Here is a 17,536-nt window from a genome sequence, read left to right as displayed (position 1 = left end):
TGTGTTTCTTCATTTTATAAAATGTGTATATTATATCTATATTTATCATACAGTAATAAATCAAAATATTTTATATGTTTATTTAAATATTCAAATATATCTACACATTGTTAGTTTAATATGCTTGCTAGTTTTCACTTTCTTTTATTGTTAATAGTTTAACTGTATTGAAAAAATTGTGTGATAGGTATATAATTATCTATAATATATGTCTGAGTGTGTTTTAATATATATGAATCCATATATTATGAATATAATTAAATAAATTAAAAAATATATTATTTTAAACAGTTAACTATTTTACATAAATTACTTTAAAGTCAATATATATATATTTTTAATAACAATATTCCTACCTGTTTCTGGTCAACATTATCTTCCATTATATTTTTTGTCTCAACGTATATGTTGTTTCCATTATAAGTACAGGAACACAATATTATGGTGACCAATATTTTTGACACAATATTTATATCTCTTGATACTTTTACTCACAATATACTGTCAGACTATCCATTAGTATGACATAGTCATAATAGTGTGGCCAATATGTGTATGAGGTGAGAATGGAAGGACAGATTTACTACTCTGTCAGTGCCTGAACATTCTGCAAGGCATTAATGATTAAATGCATTCACTGACGTTTTGTGGGATGGAGAGGTAGTCCCCTTTTTATGGTGTATTTACTAACATATGCACAATTTTAGTAGGTTGATATTATCAACCTCAATAGAGTGTCCTACAGCTGTGCAATTGTGATGTTATTTCAGATTTTATTCATCAAAGTAAAAATAAAACAAGAAATGGATGCATTGTTGTTTGATGAAAGTTTAACATTGAAGGTGCCAATATCTTGGGTATAGAGAGTGGAGAGATGCTACATAATATTTTCAGCACCTGAATGAGTCTACTAAAGCAAGAACTACCCCATGCAAGAGACGTTAGCTAGATTTGAGCAAGACTTCACATTTAAAGATGCAGAGCTTTTCAATGAGGCAAGTTAACATCTTAGGGGGTTATTACAACTTTGGAGGAGGTGTTAATCCGTCCCAAAAGTGACGGTAAAGTGACGGATATACCACCAGCCATATTACGAGTTCCATAGGATATAATGGACTCGTAATACGGCTGGTGGTAAATCCGTCACTTTACAGTCACTTTTGGGATGGATTAACACCTCCTCCAAAGTTGTAATAACCCCCTTAATGTTCTCCACCAGCTTTACAATTTTTAATTTCAAATAGGTGCTTACACTTACCTATTACACGGCAGAGCTTACACTGCTTAAAACTATTTCCTTAGGAAGAAGATTCTTGCATGGAATTCTTGATGCTGCTTGTAGCACTTCTTTGATCTTACTATTCAGAATTCTGCATCTAAGAAAACAAACTTTATTTGAAAAATATTCTTCTAGTTTATTAGGGTGCAGCCTTGCTTGCCTTTGGGGAAAAAAGGGCTGCAACAGGATGAACATGGCTCATTGAATTCGGCTAACATCCCTCATTGTAAAAACTGTGAAAATCAGTGTAATTCTGAGTTCAGGCAACTACCCATCCACTAACCCCTAAGACTCTTATTTGATGTCTGGGAAACATTGGCCCTCATTATGAGTCTGGCAGGCGGCGGAGGCTGCCCGCCAAATATATTTGCGATAAGAGTTGCCTGCTGGGCCGGCAGGCAGAAACAGTGGTTCCACCCGCCAGCCCAATGGGAAATAAGGCCTAAACATTGACGCCGGCTCATAATTGAGCCAGCGGCAACGTGACAGTACATCTGGTGCGAAAGCACCTGACACGCTTTTCACAGCCCGTAATTCTGGCAGTGAAAACGTGACAGGACTGTCCATGTGGCCCCTGCACTGCCTATGCCGAGTGCATGGGGAGGGCAGGGGCCCCCATGGACCCCCAGGTACCCCCTTTCTGCCAGCCTTTGCATGGCAGAGGTACTGCTATGCAAAGGCTGGTGGAAAGGGGACTCGTAATCTCCAGGGCAGGCTGTCGGCAACATGGTGGTGTCGCGGTCCAACCGTGGCGGCTCCCCCACGATCATAATGTAGAGGCCAGACCGCTACTTTGACTGCGGTCCAACCTCCACCGTGGCTCTGGCCGTCTTATGACCACCAGGATCGTAATGAGACCCATTATAATTACGTTTTAAAAAACTTTCTTTATATGGAACTAAACCCGGCCAAATTTGTGCTCTTTTTTCCCACGTGTTGGGGAATCTGAAGGTACCCAGTGCTATGTGTGATTTTTTCTAAAAGCATACATTTCAACATATGGATTGCTGTCCACAGACATTTTCCCAGCTTTTCAGGAACAAACAGAGTTTTTAAAAATAACATTTTGCATAGTTTTATTAATTTTTCTGATGCTAGTTACTTTTTTTGAAGAATGTTGAATTCAGAAACAGGTAATTTCTTTTGTCCAACTCACTCTTGGTTTTCCAAATAAAATAATTGTTGAACTAAAAAACAATGAAAATAAGTTGGAAAAATAGACATAGAAGACAATGTTTTCATATGTAATTTCTTGCCCCAGTGGATGATTTACAAAAGTAATAATGTTATGTTGACCCTTCTGGTCACAGGCATATGGTATTGTTTTGTTGTCCAAAAACACACAATACCCACAGGTGACAACTCAGCTGAGTTTATAATAGTATTTCATTGTGTACCAACCATTCAGCAGTTCATACGGTAAAATGTAATGAAAAAATATTATGAAGGAAACCTATGCATTTATTACATGGGCCCAAGATGCTGTGTTCAGGAATAGTGGTTATTTATACTATTCAGAATTTGGGGCTACCCATACTCTCAGATGATTCCTAAGGCATTTTGCAACAATGCTTTAGAACTCAAAAATGGAGAGAAATACATTTGGTAATAACAGATGGTCTACTATTCTGTATTCCACTCTTCTCTCAATCAAATTGGAACCCCACTTGTGTAACTGGGCTTATCCCGTGCAATACGATAGGCCCCAAAATGAACATGGAGTCATCAAGTTTTGCCATGTAAATTGACCCATTTTTTGTGCTGTGGGTATTTTGGCTCATGACAGGAATGAATAAAAACAGTAACTAAATGTAATAAATGTGGCATTTTAGTGATCTCTTGGTTGGTACAGTCTTACCTCAGGTGATCCACCGAGCCACACAAATGGGTTAACGTTTGTATAAGAAAACTGTGGAAATGATGAACAGTAGGAAATGTGTGGCTCCCTGTAGATATTTGAACTTCCCCTCACAGAAATGCGAGAAAGTACATGATTTTATCTAAAGTTTGAGGTTGCAGGGCATTCTGGGTAATAAAACATAGTGGAATCCATGCAAGCCACATCCCCCTTGATTCACCTAAATCTGTAGATTTTAGAAATGCCCAATGTTTGTAGTATTCCCTGGTTGCCAGTTGTCCCAAAGCCCGAACAGTGTGGTCGTTCTCCACAGCAAGTGAAAGTAAATTCTATCCCCCCTGTTTTCCCCCGGGGAGTAGAATGACTTCTGGGGCCATTATGATGTGGGTCATGGCCTGAAGCCATGGCAAATACATATTATTCTTTCCTTGGCTTTCAACCTCTCTGTTTGAGGTGATTTGGAGAAACCCAGAAAGATTGTTTCATGTTTTTTAGGAGTGCAAGTGCCATGCCTGGGGTAGGCACCCTTCCCCTCCCTTGTGTCTGGTGGGAAGTGTGGCCATGCTAGAATCCCCATGCATGGATCCATCAGGGGGAGGTACTGCTGAAAAGGGGGCACTTCCCCTTTCTAGTAGTACCTCTTCTACTTGGACTGGGGCTTGAGGCTGAGCCATGCTCTCTGAATGAAAGCTTTTGACCTATGTTGGTGACTTGTTTCACTTTTAATCAGTGTGACATCAGTGTGCTGGGAGTGACATTGATAAACAAGCATTTGCAATGCAACGGATCTTGCGTTTGCTCATGTTAGAGCTGATAGCATTGTAAACTCCTAACCCGACTTTTCACCTATCGTCAAAAGTGAATTTATGTACGTAACCCGAAAAAGTGCAATTAACTGTGTAAAGCGATTGACTTCTGGCAAGCAAAATCGTGCTAGAAAAATAGAGAAAAAGTAGTCCACGAGCCGGACAGAAAACAGCGAGCCTCGCATGTTTTCTGTACTTGGTCGATGCGCTCGAGGAGGGCTAGCCACCGGAAAAGGCATGACGTATGCATGCCTTCGACTAATGAAAGCAAGCAGAATTTTTAATAGGCAAGCCCACGAACCAATGAAAAACACTGACTTGACGTCGACAGGGCTCCGAGCCCTTTTCTAATACCTAAAGTGTCCCGCTGCGATACGCATGCGGGAGCGCATGCGACGCAGGCTCAACCCTAAAAATGGTTTGGGGGCATGTATGAAGCTCTTCCATCATGAACAGACTTTTTTTTAAACCTTCTGATAGATGAACCAGAAGGATTTTCCATAACACTGCAGTGGACGAACCATTTACATCCACTGCACTGTGAAAGTACTTTCATGTACTGGATAGGCTTGTTTACCACAATTATGCATTTAAGTGCACTTTTTATTTAATAGCTATACCTGTTTTGTAGGCAATTAAGTAAAACATACCATTGCTATTCCAGCTTAAGTTTTTATTTATTTTTAACATTCTTGTTTCACTCCGGATATTTTCCCATGTGCAATTTTAAACAAGGGCTGTGTAAATCCATCTCATGTCAAGGTTAGAGCATTAAGAAAAATAAGAAATTTGAGTCCATATTGATGCACTTTTCTGCCGCTCTCTGCCTGCATTTCATCTTCGGCCTCTTGCTGGGATGAGACTATGTCCACCAAAATCCCCAAGGTCTGAGGTGGGGGTTGCAATATCCATTAGAGGTACCAGGACTTCCCTCAGGGTGGGATGCACTTTTCTCCTGCCAACTGCCTGCATATCATCTCCAGCCTCTTGCTGGGGTGGGACTACGTCCCCCCGCTTCCCTGAGGTCTGAGGAGGGGCCACAATGTGCATAAATGGTGCCTGGACTTACCACAGCACGGACGCGTGCAGGGTGCGTCAAGCACATGCCAGGGCAAAGGCCAGCCCAAGGCTCGACCTGCCTGTGCCTATCAGACCCCAGAAAAGGCTTGCCTGGGCTACCTCTCTTGGTCATGTCATCAAAGTTTTCTTTTCGAATCTCTGTAACTTTCTACGCTTGCAAGGATCATGGGTAAGAGAAAATAAAAAACTACTTCTGTTCCAGCCAGTGGCTGGAACTATTACTAAATATTTGACAACCGCAATGAGTGTTGTTAACTCTGAGATTTAGAATGTGAGGGAAAGACTCAGGGTAACAAGGAAAACTCTGCCTCTATTAGAGATCATGCACCAAACATTCCATCAATCTATTCAGGTGCAGGAGCTGCTGTGGGGGTCCCAAAAGAGGATGAAGTTTACATGTCAGATAATCCTTGTATCCATAACAAAGATTTAGTTGTGGCCTGCTAAGTAAATCTCCCAGCAAATATGTGACAGAAACTCCCCCGACCCAAAAAAGAAGGATAACGCATGTTTGGTGCACTCAACTAGAACAGGTGATAAGTAGTGCTCAGATTGCTCTCTGACAGAAAATAGGTGTGAAAGCACAGAATCCAACACAGGCATGACAATCTCCAATTTTGGGTAATGGTGTAGGTGGCTTGGGTAGTACCAGCCAGTTGGAGGGCATTATTACGAAGTTGCTCCAATTCCTGGGTCATGGTGCGTCCCCGAGTCTAGGACTAGACAAGGACACTTAAAAATGTAAGCCCAGGTCATAATGCATAAGGCTAAGGATCAGGGCAAGGAAAGACACAATCAGAAGGGAGGCTAGGGAGCAGCTAACCAAGGTGTGCACCATTAAAAATGTGTCTCAATTCTGGCAAGCAGTGAATGCACCTTTTTTTAGACCGGCCCTGGCACTAGTATAGATGGCACTAGTATAGATGTGACCATCCCACAGCACAATTGGGTTATCCACTTTACCAATGTTTACGATTTCCAATCCATGGCAAACCTGGATAGTGTAAATGATAGCTAGCTCTGGAGAAGCTGACCAGTTGCTAATTACACTTCATGATCTAATATCGGCAGTGGAGTGATGCCCGAGCAATAATGGCCCAAGACCTAATGGGGTCCTTATTGACCTCTTCAAGAGTAATCTTGACCTATGGGGCCCAGTACTTGTAAATGTTTTGCGCAGCACGATCTGTGTGGGTCCTCCAAAATCTTGACCTAATGCAATTATGTTTCCTATATTCAGAAAGGGGATTAAGATGACTTCCCGATATCCCTCATTGACTCCACAGCTACAGTGTTGGGCAGAACACTGTTAGATGGGCGGGAGAACTGGGCTATAGAGAAGGGCATCCTAACAGGAGTATAGTAGAGATTTAGCAGGGTCTCTGGATGACAGATCAGTTCCTGAACCTCCCATCTGTTAATAAGTAAATATGTGTCTGCCAATGGGGGGTTGTCAGGACTAAGGCTGTGCGCGGTCCAGGTCCCACCCAAAACTCCGCTGCATGTATTTGCAGCGCTTCATGCGCACCACTTGTCATCCCCTCTTGTTCTAGAAGTGGTTATCAGCATCGCCTGCCCTGTGGTAAAGCTCATGTAGCTGCAGGGTCAAGTCATTGGTGGACAAGATGCACTTATCAGTGCTATTCTATGAAGAGACTACAATTCCCAGGTTTCTTGAGGCAGCGGCCATCTTGGGGTGTGGCAGGCCTATAAAGCCTAGCCACACCCAAGCACATTGGTCACTATTTTGAAGACTTTGAAGCAGTCATACCTCGTGGGGGTTCCTCTGAAGAAGAGCAGATTTCCTGCATGGCAGATTGACAGCAAATCGGAGTATCCTTGTTTCCATGGTGAATTCAGATACGATTGTACTCGTAGCGGTAAGTTCTTGATGAGCCCAATCTTGAAGGGAGTTATTACTTACAAAAGTAAAGTGCCCCTTAGCATAACGAGCAAAGTGTTTTCAGTCCAAAGAGTAAAGTGCTCCTGGTACGACAATAAAATTGCTTCAAGTCACATGAGTAAAGCGCCCCTTAGCACAACAAGCAAAGCGATTCAGGTCACATGAGTAAAACGCCCTTGGAACGATAATCAAAGCACTTCATTCCACAAGAGTAAAGCGCCCTTGGCAAGACAATCAAAAGCACTTTAGGCCACACGAGTAAAGCACCCTTGGCACGACAATCAAAAGGGTTTCAGGCCACATGGGTAAAGCGACCTTGGCACGACGGTCAAAGCGATTCATGCCACATGAGTAAAGCGGACCCTTAGCACAATGAGCAAAGCGCTTCTGGTCACAAGAGTAAAGCGCCCCTGGCACGACAATCAAAGTGATTTAGGTCACAAGAGTAAAGCACCCTTGGCACAACAATCAAAGCGCTTCAGGTCACAAGAGTAAAGCACCCATGGCACGACAATCAAAGGGTTCCATGTCACATGAGTAAAGCAGTCTTGGCACAAGGATCAAAACGCTTCAGGCCACATGAGTAAAGTGCCCCTTAGCACAATGAGCGTAGCGCTTCAGACAAACCAAATAAAAGCGCTCTCTGGCATAATGAACAAAGCGATTCATGTATGATAATCAAAGCGCTTCATGAACAACAAACAAGGCGCTTCTGCCCAATGAACAAAGCGCTTCAAGTTCTATGAGTAAAACTTTCAGGCCTTAGTAGTAAATGTGAAAACGTTTTGGAGATAAGCAAATTATAGTTTGATTGTTTTTTGGGAAGCATAATATGTGAGATACATATTTAAGTCTTTGAGAATTTATATGCTGAGATCAAACTTTTATGTTATGAATGCATAATTGTTACATGATTGATATTCAGAGTATGACCATAGTCCAAAGATCTTGCCATCTTTAGGTTCAGAGGTTGCAGTTTGTTCTTGTTCCATGATTCAAAGAAGGGGCTATGCCCAATTCACAAAGGGTCTCAATCTGATACCACGGAGACGCCTTTATTCAAGAGTCTATTGGTGAGTTTATACTGTAATGCATGAGTATATGCATATTTGTGCTAACTGTTTCTTTTCAGATATCTCTCTCCCTGCAGTTCCCTACCCTAATTCCCTTCCCCCCGCCTGGCTTCATCATAACTCTGTACTCTGATAGCTTCTGAGTTGGTGGCGCCAGGAGGTGGGCCATTTGTTCATCTGCGTGCAGATCTCGAGGAAAGGGCACTGAGACAGGGGTGTATCTACATTGCATTCATGAACCACAGCACAGCCTTCGTCAATGTTATGAGAGATAGGCTATGAAGAATGCTGTTAGCAGAGAGAGCTGATCCTAAGATCATTCACTTGCTCAACTCCATGAGGAAATTGTGGGCTGTGTTAGATTTGGCCCCAATGGAGAATGCACGCTGCCAATCAAAATTAGGAGGGACGTCAGACAGGGATGTGTTCTGGCTCCCTTCCTTTTCAGTCTCTTTGTAAATAATCTGGACACATATTTGTTGGGTTTAGGGGATAGCCTACCAAGGGTGGGAACTAGGAGGCTACCAGAGCTGATATACACTGACAATTGTGTTTTATGTCAAGAACAGGGCTGGGCTTCCAGAGGTTGCTGGACACATTCATTGCATTCATGAATGACTTGGGACTGTCAACCAATTAAACAATTTTTTTTTATGGTGTATGGTTGACCTTTAAGTAAGATCACCAGCAGTACCAAATTACAATATGTCTCTACCTTCACGTATCAGGGGATCCCATTTGATAATGTGAGTTTCTGGAAACATAGGCTGAGATTTGTGCAACTTGAATAGACTACTGCATCTCTGTTCAAGCTTCCCTCTAAATTGGGGTCCTCACCATTGGAAGTTCTAATTAAAATATAGAAGGCAAGATGCATCTCAACCGCCTCCTCATTACCAATGTCACAAGGAACTAAGGGCCAGATTTAGCAAAGGTTTTTACCATTCTGTGTCTATGGGAAAAAGTGTTCGTACATATGGCCCTAGGCCTACAATATTTAGAAGACCTCATAAAGATAACACCAACTCTTTTATGGCTTTCGGTTTGGTCCAGGCCCAAAGCTGCATTTAGCCAAATGATAATAGCCAACTGTCTCAACTTAACTAAAGCTCAAAACATGAACTGGCTAGCCTACGTGAAGGCACAGTTGTGCTCGATCGAAAAGCCAGATCTGTATTGCAACCCATAGAATGCTAATCAATCTATCAAAGCTTCAGAAGAACAAATTACTATACTTAGTAGCAAGGGAAAGAGCTGTAATCGAGATCAGAAAGAGGTCAGTGTAAATGTATTTCCTGCTGATCATGACTATTAGTATGGAACCATATTTGTATAAGTACAGAGGCATCAGAGGTTTTATCTGATAAGATTCAGACTTGACATGATCTATTTTTGGTATCCTACCCCCCTGATGACCACCGTAGTAGAGACCTCACTCACTGCCCATGTAATTCAGTAAAGCCTCAGTCCCAGCTGCAATTTTTCTTTCTTTGTGATCAATTTAAGGGCTTGAGGGAGAACATTTAATGCCTCTATTAAGGAGTCTTAACATCAGAGTGTGGGATGCAAGTCTGTATTATCTTCAGCTGCTGCAGTCTGACATGGTATGCTATACACTTTATAAATTCATTGTAACTGCAGTTAAATGACATAGACTGGTGGGAATGTAAAACTAATCTGGTATCAGTACTGTGTAAGGGCATCCCAAAGTGTGAAAATGGAAACAGATATGCTGCTAGAACTGTTTGCTTTGGATATGCTGTGAGAATTATTTGTTCCTTTTCAAACTTAATTTATGATATTAATAATGAATTTATTTTTACTTGATTATTGTTCATTATTGCACCTAGTCATCTATTATTTAGCACTGTTCAAAATATAGTGAGTGAGCATGGACTTAATTTTAAGTATGATGATTTTATTTTTTGTAATTTTGGCATGTGATCTTAAATTCAATTTGTATATATTGTTTTATGGGTTTTTTAACCGAATAAAGATTCTCTCAACTTGACTTAAGACCTTATTGGATACATCATATACCTTACATTAGAAGACACCCTACATTATTAGTTTTCATAAAAAAATTATAATATTGAAATGTTTAGAAAGAGAAAAGAAAGCTAAGGACTATTTCAACTAGTTTTTCATTGTCCTCACAAAACTGTAATACTATATATTAACAAAATAATTTCTTCCTTCCCCATATCTGCTTTAAAAGATGAACTGAAATATACAATATCTGATGTCTTTTTAAACTAAAATGTTTGCAAAACTGGTTTCCAATGTAACCAGATAATTTTTTTTAAAATGGCAAATGTGAAAGACAATATTCTGCTGATATTTCTTCAATTTCCACATACAATATACTACTCTAAGGCAGACAACAAGACACTATGCCCTTATTACGACTTTTGGCAAGACTACTGCGGTATCCTGCCTGCCATATTAAGAGTTAACAAAGTATTCTGCCCAAAAACAGCCTCCATCCTACAATGTACAGCCATTCCCAATCACATACCTAGCAAGCCAGACTGCCCAACAGCTAACAGGGCAAACCTGTCATGTGAATCATCACACAGGAACACAGCCAACCCACTGAACTAAAGTGAACAGGCCTGATGCAAACAAGCCCAAGGAAATAGGTACACATGTCTCAATCCACCATCCACAAACAGTGTTAGCAGTGCTGCACCTGTCAATGCCATTTTTGGGAATGAAGCCAAGCCACTGTATGCCTCAGACTAACAGACAACCATACATACCTACAACATGTAACTCTCTCTCACTCCATCCACAGGTACACCTGCAGCAGTATCAAGGGAGAGGTTACCAGAGACTGCCAGCCCTCCTCAGGAAAAAGGCCCCTGTGAGGACGTGGATGTCTGGACAGAGACAAACTACCACGCCCATCTGGGACCCCTGGTCAGTCTACTACTCCTTGCCTCACCCTGCCCACAACAACCCCCCACCTTGTGGCAACAACAACTCAGCCAACCATTCGCCCCAAACCTGTGCCCCAAGGACTAGTCATTCAATAGTGTGCCCCACAGTACAGCAACCTGAGTCAACCCCTCACTCCCAAGACGTTAAAGCTCCTGGAGAAACATGGGAGTGGGCACACTGGGCCAGGGGCACAAGCACATGGGGGCATGGGAGGGGATCTGTGGGCCACAGGACGGGGCACCCAAGCATATCAACTGTCCCAGGACAGGATGGGCCAGATCATAACCATTATGGGGGGAAAACCAGAGGCTACAGAGGCAATACCACCAGGAGGTTATGCAGCAGTGGCAGGCCTACAATGCCACCATGGCCTCCATTGCCGAAGTGCTCAGGGACCTCACCACCGTCATGAGTGCTTCCTCTCCCCACCAGCAGACCCCTTCCACTAGCGACATCACATCAGAGTCCTCAACATCTGCAGCAGCTGGTGAAATGGAGGCCCTGTCAAAGGAGGCACAGGCCTTGGGCACCCCTCCCTCTGTAGCTGAAGAACACCCCCGCAAATGTGGAAGTCCATCCAGATATCTGGAGCATATGTCAAGACCGAAACCACTGCCAGGAAGTGACAGTCACCTGATAGCTCTCCCTCGTGTGCCACTGAGATACCCTGTTGACTGTTCAATGCCTAAACTCCATTTTCCCATGGCCCATGGATGCAGGACCTGTGCTTCCTACAGCTGTGCCACCTACTCTCAGGATTTCTTCTACCATGACCCCACTCATTACCTGTTTGTCATTCAAGACACAATAATCACCATTAGATCACAGTCACCGCATATGTGTATTTATTTGTAAAGGAACAAAAGTATGTTTACCTATTTGTCGAAGTGGAATGCGCCACAATCCAACAGGCAGTTTAATGACTGCAGAGGGAGGTATCTTCTGCAGGAGACACAATACAGCAGATATGTGCCAGGGCTGATGTAAGGCAGTCACTAGTGTTGCCACACTCCAGTGTAAATCTACACATCCAACCTGCAAACAGACCATTACAGAGATCACCATGAGGATAGTAGACACGGTGACAGCTTAAGCACATATGTAGTCCATAGTGGATGTGGCCAGTGTAGCAGAAAACTAAACAGGACAAGATAGATAACACCTCTACAGCACCAGTGACAGGAAATACATCACCAAACACTATACATGACACCTCTTATGTGCTAAAATCCACAATGTGCATACACAGGATACAGAACATGCATGCCTCAAGCAATAGGTATGAGTGTCAAAGATAAATAGTGCACAGTCAGTAGATGGAATAACATGAGAACAGGACTATGCAGGGCACATTGCACAATACTGGCCTGTCCATGAGAGATGTTATGCATTCCAACTGCAGAGAGTATACCTGTGTGAGTGAATACATTACAACTCTGCACCTTACATGCAGTTAATCACTTCCTACAACACACATATGGGGAAATGAACACATTACACAACCACTGATATACCAAATGAGGATGACCATACTTTAAATACCACACATGCAAATACACAGACTGTATGTTACTGGAAGTACTGATGGATGAGCTCAGCCCTTGACCCAGCTCCACCTTCGTCATCTGCCTCCTCATCACTTTCCATTTTAGCATCACCAGACACTGGTCCATCTGCCTCCTCCTCCTCAGCTAGTAAGGGTATCTGACGTTTCAGGGCTAGATTGTGGAGCATGCAGCAGGCTATTATGATCTGGCATACCTTTTGGGGATTGTAGAGGAGGGCACCTCCAAAGATGTGCAGGCACCTGAATTGGGCCTTCTGGAGACCAATTGTCCTTTCTATAAACACACCTTGTCCTGCAGTGTGGACCTCATTGAAACAGGTTTCCCCTTCAGTGGCAGGGTGCCTCACTGGTGTGACCAGCCAGGGGAGATTTGGGTAGCCAGAGTCACCTGTCTGCACAGAGGTAGGACCTGGTACAGGATGGGTACAGCCACAGGGAACAGTGGGATGGCAGGTACCATAACAGGGACATACAACTAAATACTTACATACATATGAGCTAAATCCTCTCCCAATGTAGACATGCCATCATGTGTGGGAAATTGCTGTTCCTTACAATGTAGGAGTCATGCCCAGATCCAGGAAACGTGGCTGTCATTTGAGAGATGTATTGGTCTGCTACACACATCATCTGCACATTGTTGGAGTAGTAGTTTTTCCTGTTCCTAAACCCCTGTTCATTGGCACTGGGAGGGACCAAGGGTATACAGGGGCCATCTATGGCACCTATCACATGAGGGATGTGCCCCACATCATAGACGTCTGCCTTCACATGGGCCAAATCTCCTCGTTGGAGGAACCTGATGTAGCTGTTTCAAAAAAGCACACAGTACATCCTTCAACACAAGACTGAACATGGGCTGTGACTTCCCTGCTGCCAAGCCCACTGTCATCTGAAAGGAGCCTGTGGCAAGAAAGTGTGGCACTGGCAGAACTTGAACTGTGGGAGGGATGGCGTAGAGGTTACGTATGGCAGGCTATTGATCTGGCTCCAACTGGGTACATGGTTCCATGATGGTCTGATGATTCAGATGACAGGTCTGACTTTTTTGCCTCTCCTCCAGGGTTGCAAGGTCCACTAGCAGACAGTACACTGGTGCATGTCTCATTTTCCTCAGTACAAGGTATCTAGGATGGAGAGGAGAAATAGCCCAATGTGAAAAGCACACCAGGCATGTTGACACAACACTTCTAACTTGCACACACCTAACAATGTCCACATCAAGCACATTGCTGGAAGTTGCCATATTGGGCATGCTGAAGCGGCATGGACTTCTCCATTGGTGCACATTGCTGCCCCTGATCAATAGTGTCTGACATACATCACATGTGTCAAGTTCCATATGTGATACACTGACTTGTCCTGTACTGAGCCTGTATGTAGTCATGTCATATACCTATACAGTGATTCCTCCAATCACCGACGAGTATCTGGACATGCTGTTCATCAGACACCCAGCCACATAGGGTCACTGTGTCATGCATCGCACATGTATGTGCCAAAACATGATGGCATCACTTAGGCCTACCCTGCTATCTCCCTTATAAGATATAGGGCACACTTATTTTACGGCATAATGGCATGATATGTGCCTAAAATGGCAGCCGCCTGACCTAAGCACTGGACAGGTGGTAGTGACTGAATTTCACCGGTGTATGTCATCATGGCGGTAGGCGGTCGCAACCGCCATGCAACGTCTCCTTGGGTAACATTGCTGCCTATGAGAGACTGGGGCCATTGGTGATCACCGCCAGTGGTGACGATCCTGTATGTGATGGCCATGACCACCATTATCTGCAGCCTTGACTCCTGACACTAGCAAGCAAGACCTCTACAAGCTCAGCTGCTGTGTACTGTTTCTGGGAGCCATCATGCCTAGTCCTGCAGATAATATAGCCCATGCCTTCACCCCAGAAGAACTAGAGAGGCTGGCGGATGAGGTCCTTCCCCTCTATGGAGAGCCTTATGGGGCACCAGAGGAGCAAGTGAGTCCAATAGCATAGTCATGTGTGATAGGGGAGTGTGTGAGGGTGAATGCCAGTCAAGGAGTACATACATGCATGGATTTCCTCCTGCCAATGCTGGCCAGACAGATGTCAAACTGACAAAGAAGTCTCTTCTTGCTGATCCATTCAGGAGAGGTATATCAAAATGAAATAGTATTTTTAATATATTTTTTTGTCTTTTCTTTTAGGTACCAATCTTATAGGAGTCCTAGCTAGATGTTTTTCCAAATTCACTTTTGCCTACTTTTTCCTTTGCATGAAACCCAATCATGCATTCTTATTTGAGGGTTAGTTAGTGTGTCCATGTTGAAACAAATGTTATTAACCAAAGATTGATTTTATTTATCGGTAAATGTGATTGTAATTTAACAGTGCAGGCAGACTCACAGACTGGTTAAAGCAAGAAAATGCTCACTTTCTAAAAGTAGCATTTTCAAACTGACAATCTAAAAACTAACTTCACTAAAAGATATATTTTAAAATTGCGAGTTTAGAGACACCAAACTCCATTTTTCTATCTGCTCCTAAAGGGACACCACACTTAAAAGTTATGTAAAGGTAGCCCCCATGTAAACCTATGAGAGGGATAGGCCTTGCAACAATGAAACCGAATTTAGCAATATTTCACTGTTAGGACATGTAAAACCACACAAGTAGATGTCCCACCTTTAACATGCACTGCACCCTGCCCATGGGGCTACCTAGGGCCTACTTTAGGGGTGCCTTACATGTATAAAACGGAAGGTTTAGGCCTGGCAAGTGGGTACTCTTGCCAAGTCGAATTGGCAGGTTAAAACTGTACACACAGACACTGCAGTGGTAGGTCTAAGCCATGTTTACAGGGCTACTAATGTAGGTGGCACACCCAGTGCTACATGCCCACTAGTAGCATTTGATGTAAAGGCCCTGGGCACTCCTTGTGCACTTTACTAGGGACTTACTAGTAAAAGAAATATGCCAATCATGAAAAAGCCAATTACACATACATTTTACACAGGAGCACTTGCACTTTAGCACTGGTCAACAGTGGTAAAGTGCCCAGAGTACCAAAAACAGCAAAAACATTCAAAACAAGGGAAGCAGGGGCAAATGAGACAGGGGAGACCAGGCCAAGGGTACCAGGTCTAATGCAGGATAGCCCAAAAAAGCACAGTCACAGACAGGGGCAGCACTTCTCAGCTCTTCACCTTGGCAGAGGTTCCTTTTGGTTCCAGAAGTGATCTAAAGTCTGGGGTTTTGAGTCCACTACTTATACCTCTTTCTGCCTTTGAAGTAGGCAAACTTCAAAGGAAAGTCTCTGTTGTTCACAAGATCCTGCCTTGTCCATTCCAGGCCCCAGACACACACCAGGGGGTTGGAGACTGCATTGTGTGAGGGCATGAACAGTCCATTCAGGTGTGAGAGACCATGCCTCCTTCTACTCTAGCTCAGATGGCTCATCAGGATATGCAGGCTACACCCCAGCTCCCTTTGTGTCACTGTCTAGAGGAGATTCACAAACAGCCCAACTGTCAGTCTGACCCAGATAAGGAATCAATAAACAGACAGGGTCACAGACTGGTTAAGGCAAGGAAATGCCCACTTTCTAAAAGTGGCATTTTCAAACTGACAATCTAAAAAACAACTTCACTAAAAGATATATTTTAAAATTGTGAGTTTAGAGACACCAAACTCCACATTTCCATCTGCTCCCAAAGGGACACCGCACTTGAATGTTATTTAAAGGTAGCCCCCATCTAAACCTTTGAGAGGGATAGGCCTTGCAACAGTGAAAACCGAATTTAGCAGTATTTCACTGTTAGGACATGTAAATCCACACAAGTACATGTCCCACCTTTAACATACACTGCACCCTGCCCATGGGGCTTCCTAGGGCCTACTTTAGGGGTGCCGTACATGTATAAAACAGGAAGGTTTAGGACTGGCAAGTGGGTACGCTTGCGAAGTCGAATTGGCAGGTTAAAACTGCACACACAGACACTGCAGTAGTAGGTCTAAGCCATGCTTACAGGGCTACTAATGTAGGTGGCACAACCAGTGCTACATGCCCACTAGTAGCATTTGATTTACAGGCCCTGGGCACCCCTTGTGCACTTTACTAGGGACTTACTAGTAAATGAAATATGCCAGTCATGGAAAAGCCAATTACACATACATTTTACACAGGAGCACTTGCACTTTAGCACTGGTCAGCAGTGGTAAAGTGCCCAGAGTACCAAAAACAGTCAAAACATTCAAAACAAGGGAAGCGGAGGCAAATAAGACAGGGGAGACCTGGTCAAGGGTACAAGGTCTAACACACATATCTTGCAGCTACTTCTCTCAAGGGGTCTACGTGCATTGTAAGAATATATTAGCCTGCAACTAGCAACTTTACACCACATTCATATGACTTTTTTTTTTTCTGCAGGCCTATGTTCAGCACAATGTTTAATCTACCACCTGGCCAGAAACAGAAATATTTGTTACGGCTGTAAAGCAAAGATCTCTGTTTTTCCTTACTTGGTCAACATTTGTCATCATCCTGTGACACATTTACATTTCTTTATCCTGTATATTCTACAGGAGCTTTTTTGCTGAACACTGTGAGAAGAAATCAACAGGTTTCGGTTGTACATTTCTGATGCCCATATCTATTTTTCTTCTCATAGCTAAACTACAACTACTATTTTATATTCACCTTTGTAAGTAACAAGACAAGCCTAATAAAGTGGAAAGTGAGATATTCATTAGCTTGTGAGAAGTGTTGCTTAACCCAGTTGTAATTTTATAGGCCTACTTATGACAATGCAGGCTTCTTAAATGTCGCACAATTTAGCCCTTAATCATCTCTTATGCCATTAGTTTTCACTTTTACTCCACGTGCATACTAAATGCTGCTACTGAAAGAAATTTACTTCATATACCAATTAAGACGTAGATTTGCCAATCCCAAGTTAAGTATTGCATGGCACTATAAACTGTAACAAGGACACTGATGCAAAATACATGTTTCAAGCGATCAGTGTCCCGTTTCACACA

At 43.0% G+C, this 17,536-nt stretch overlaps 1 protein-coding gene across 3 annotated transcripts in view; it reads right to left on the bottom strand.

Annotated features, from left to right (window-relative positions):
- Window positions 1–17,536, bottom strand: part of LOC138267357 (dipeptidase 2-like) — a 527,669-nt gene that overhangs the window by 218,804 nt on the left and 291,329 nt on the right. Inside the window, exon 2 of one of the 3 annotated variants that reach the window (XM_069216257.1) lies at window positions 11,818–11,977. The exons of the other annotated variants lie outside the window; for them this stretch is intronic. The gene's annotated coding sequence lies outside the window, so the exon portion shown is untranslated. The remainder of the gene's footprint in view (window positions 1–11,817; window positions 11,978–17,536) is intronic. 3 annotated transcript variants of the gene reach the window in all.

The sequence above is a fragment of the Pleurodeles waltl genome, chromosome 12 (assembly GCF_031143425.1).
Source record: "Pleurodeles waltl isolate 20211129_DDA chromosome 12, aPleWal1.hap1.20221129, whole genome shotgun sequence".
NCBI lineage: Eukaryota > Metazoa > Chordata > Amphibia > Caudata > Salamandridae > Pleurodeles > Pleurodeles waltl.
The sequence above is the reverse complement of the archived record's forward strand: the minus strand, read 5'-3'. Positions and strand labels throughout refer to the sequence as shown.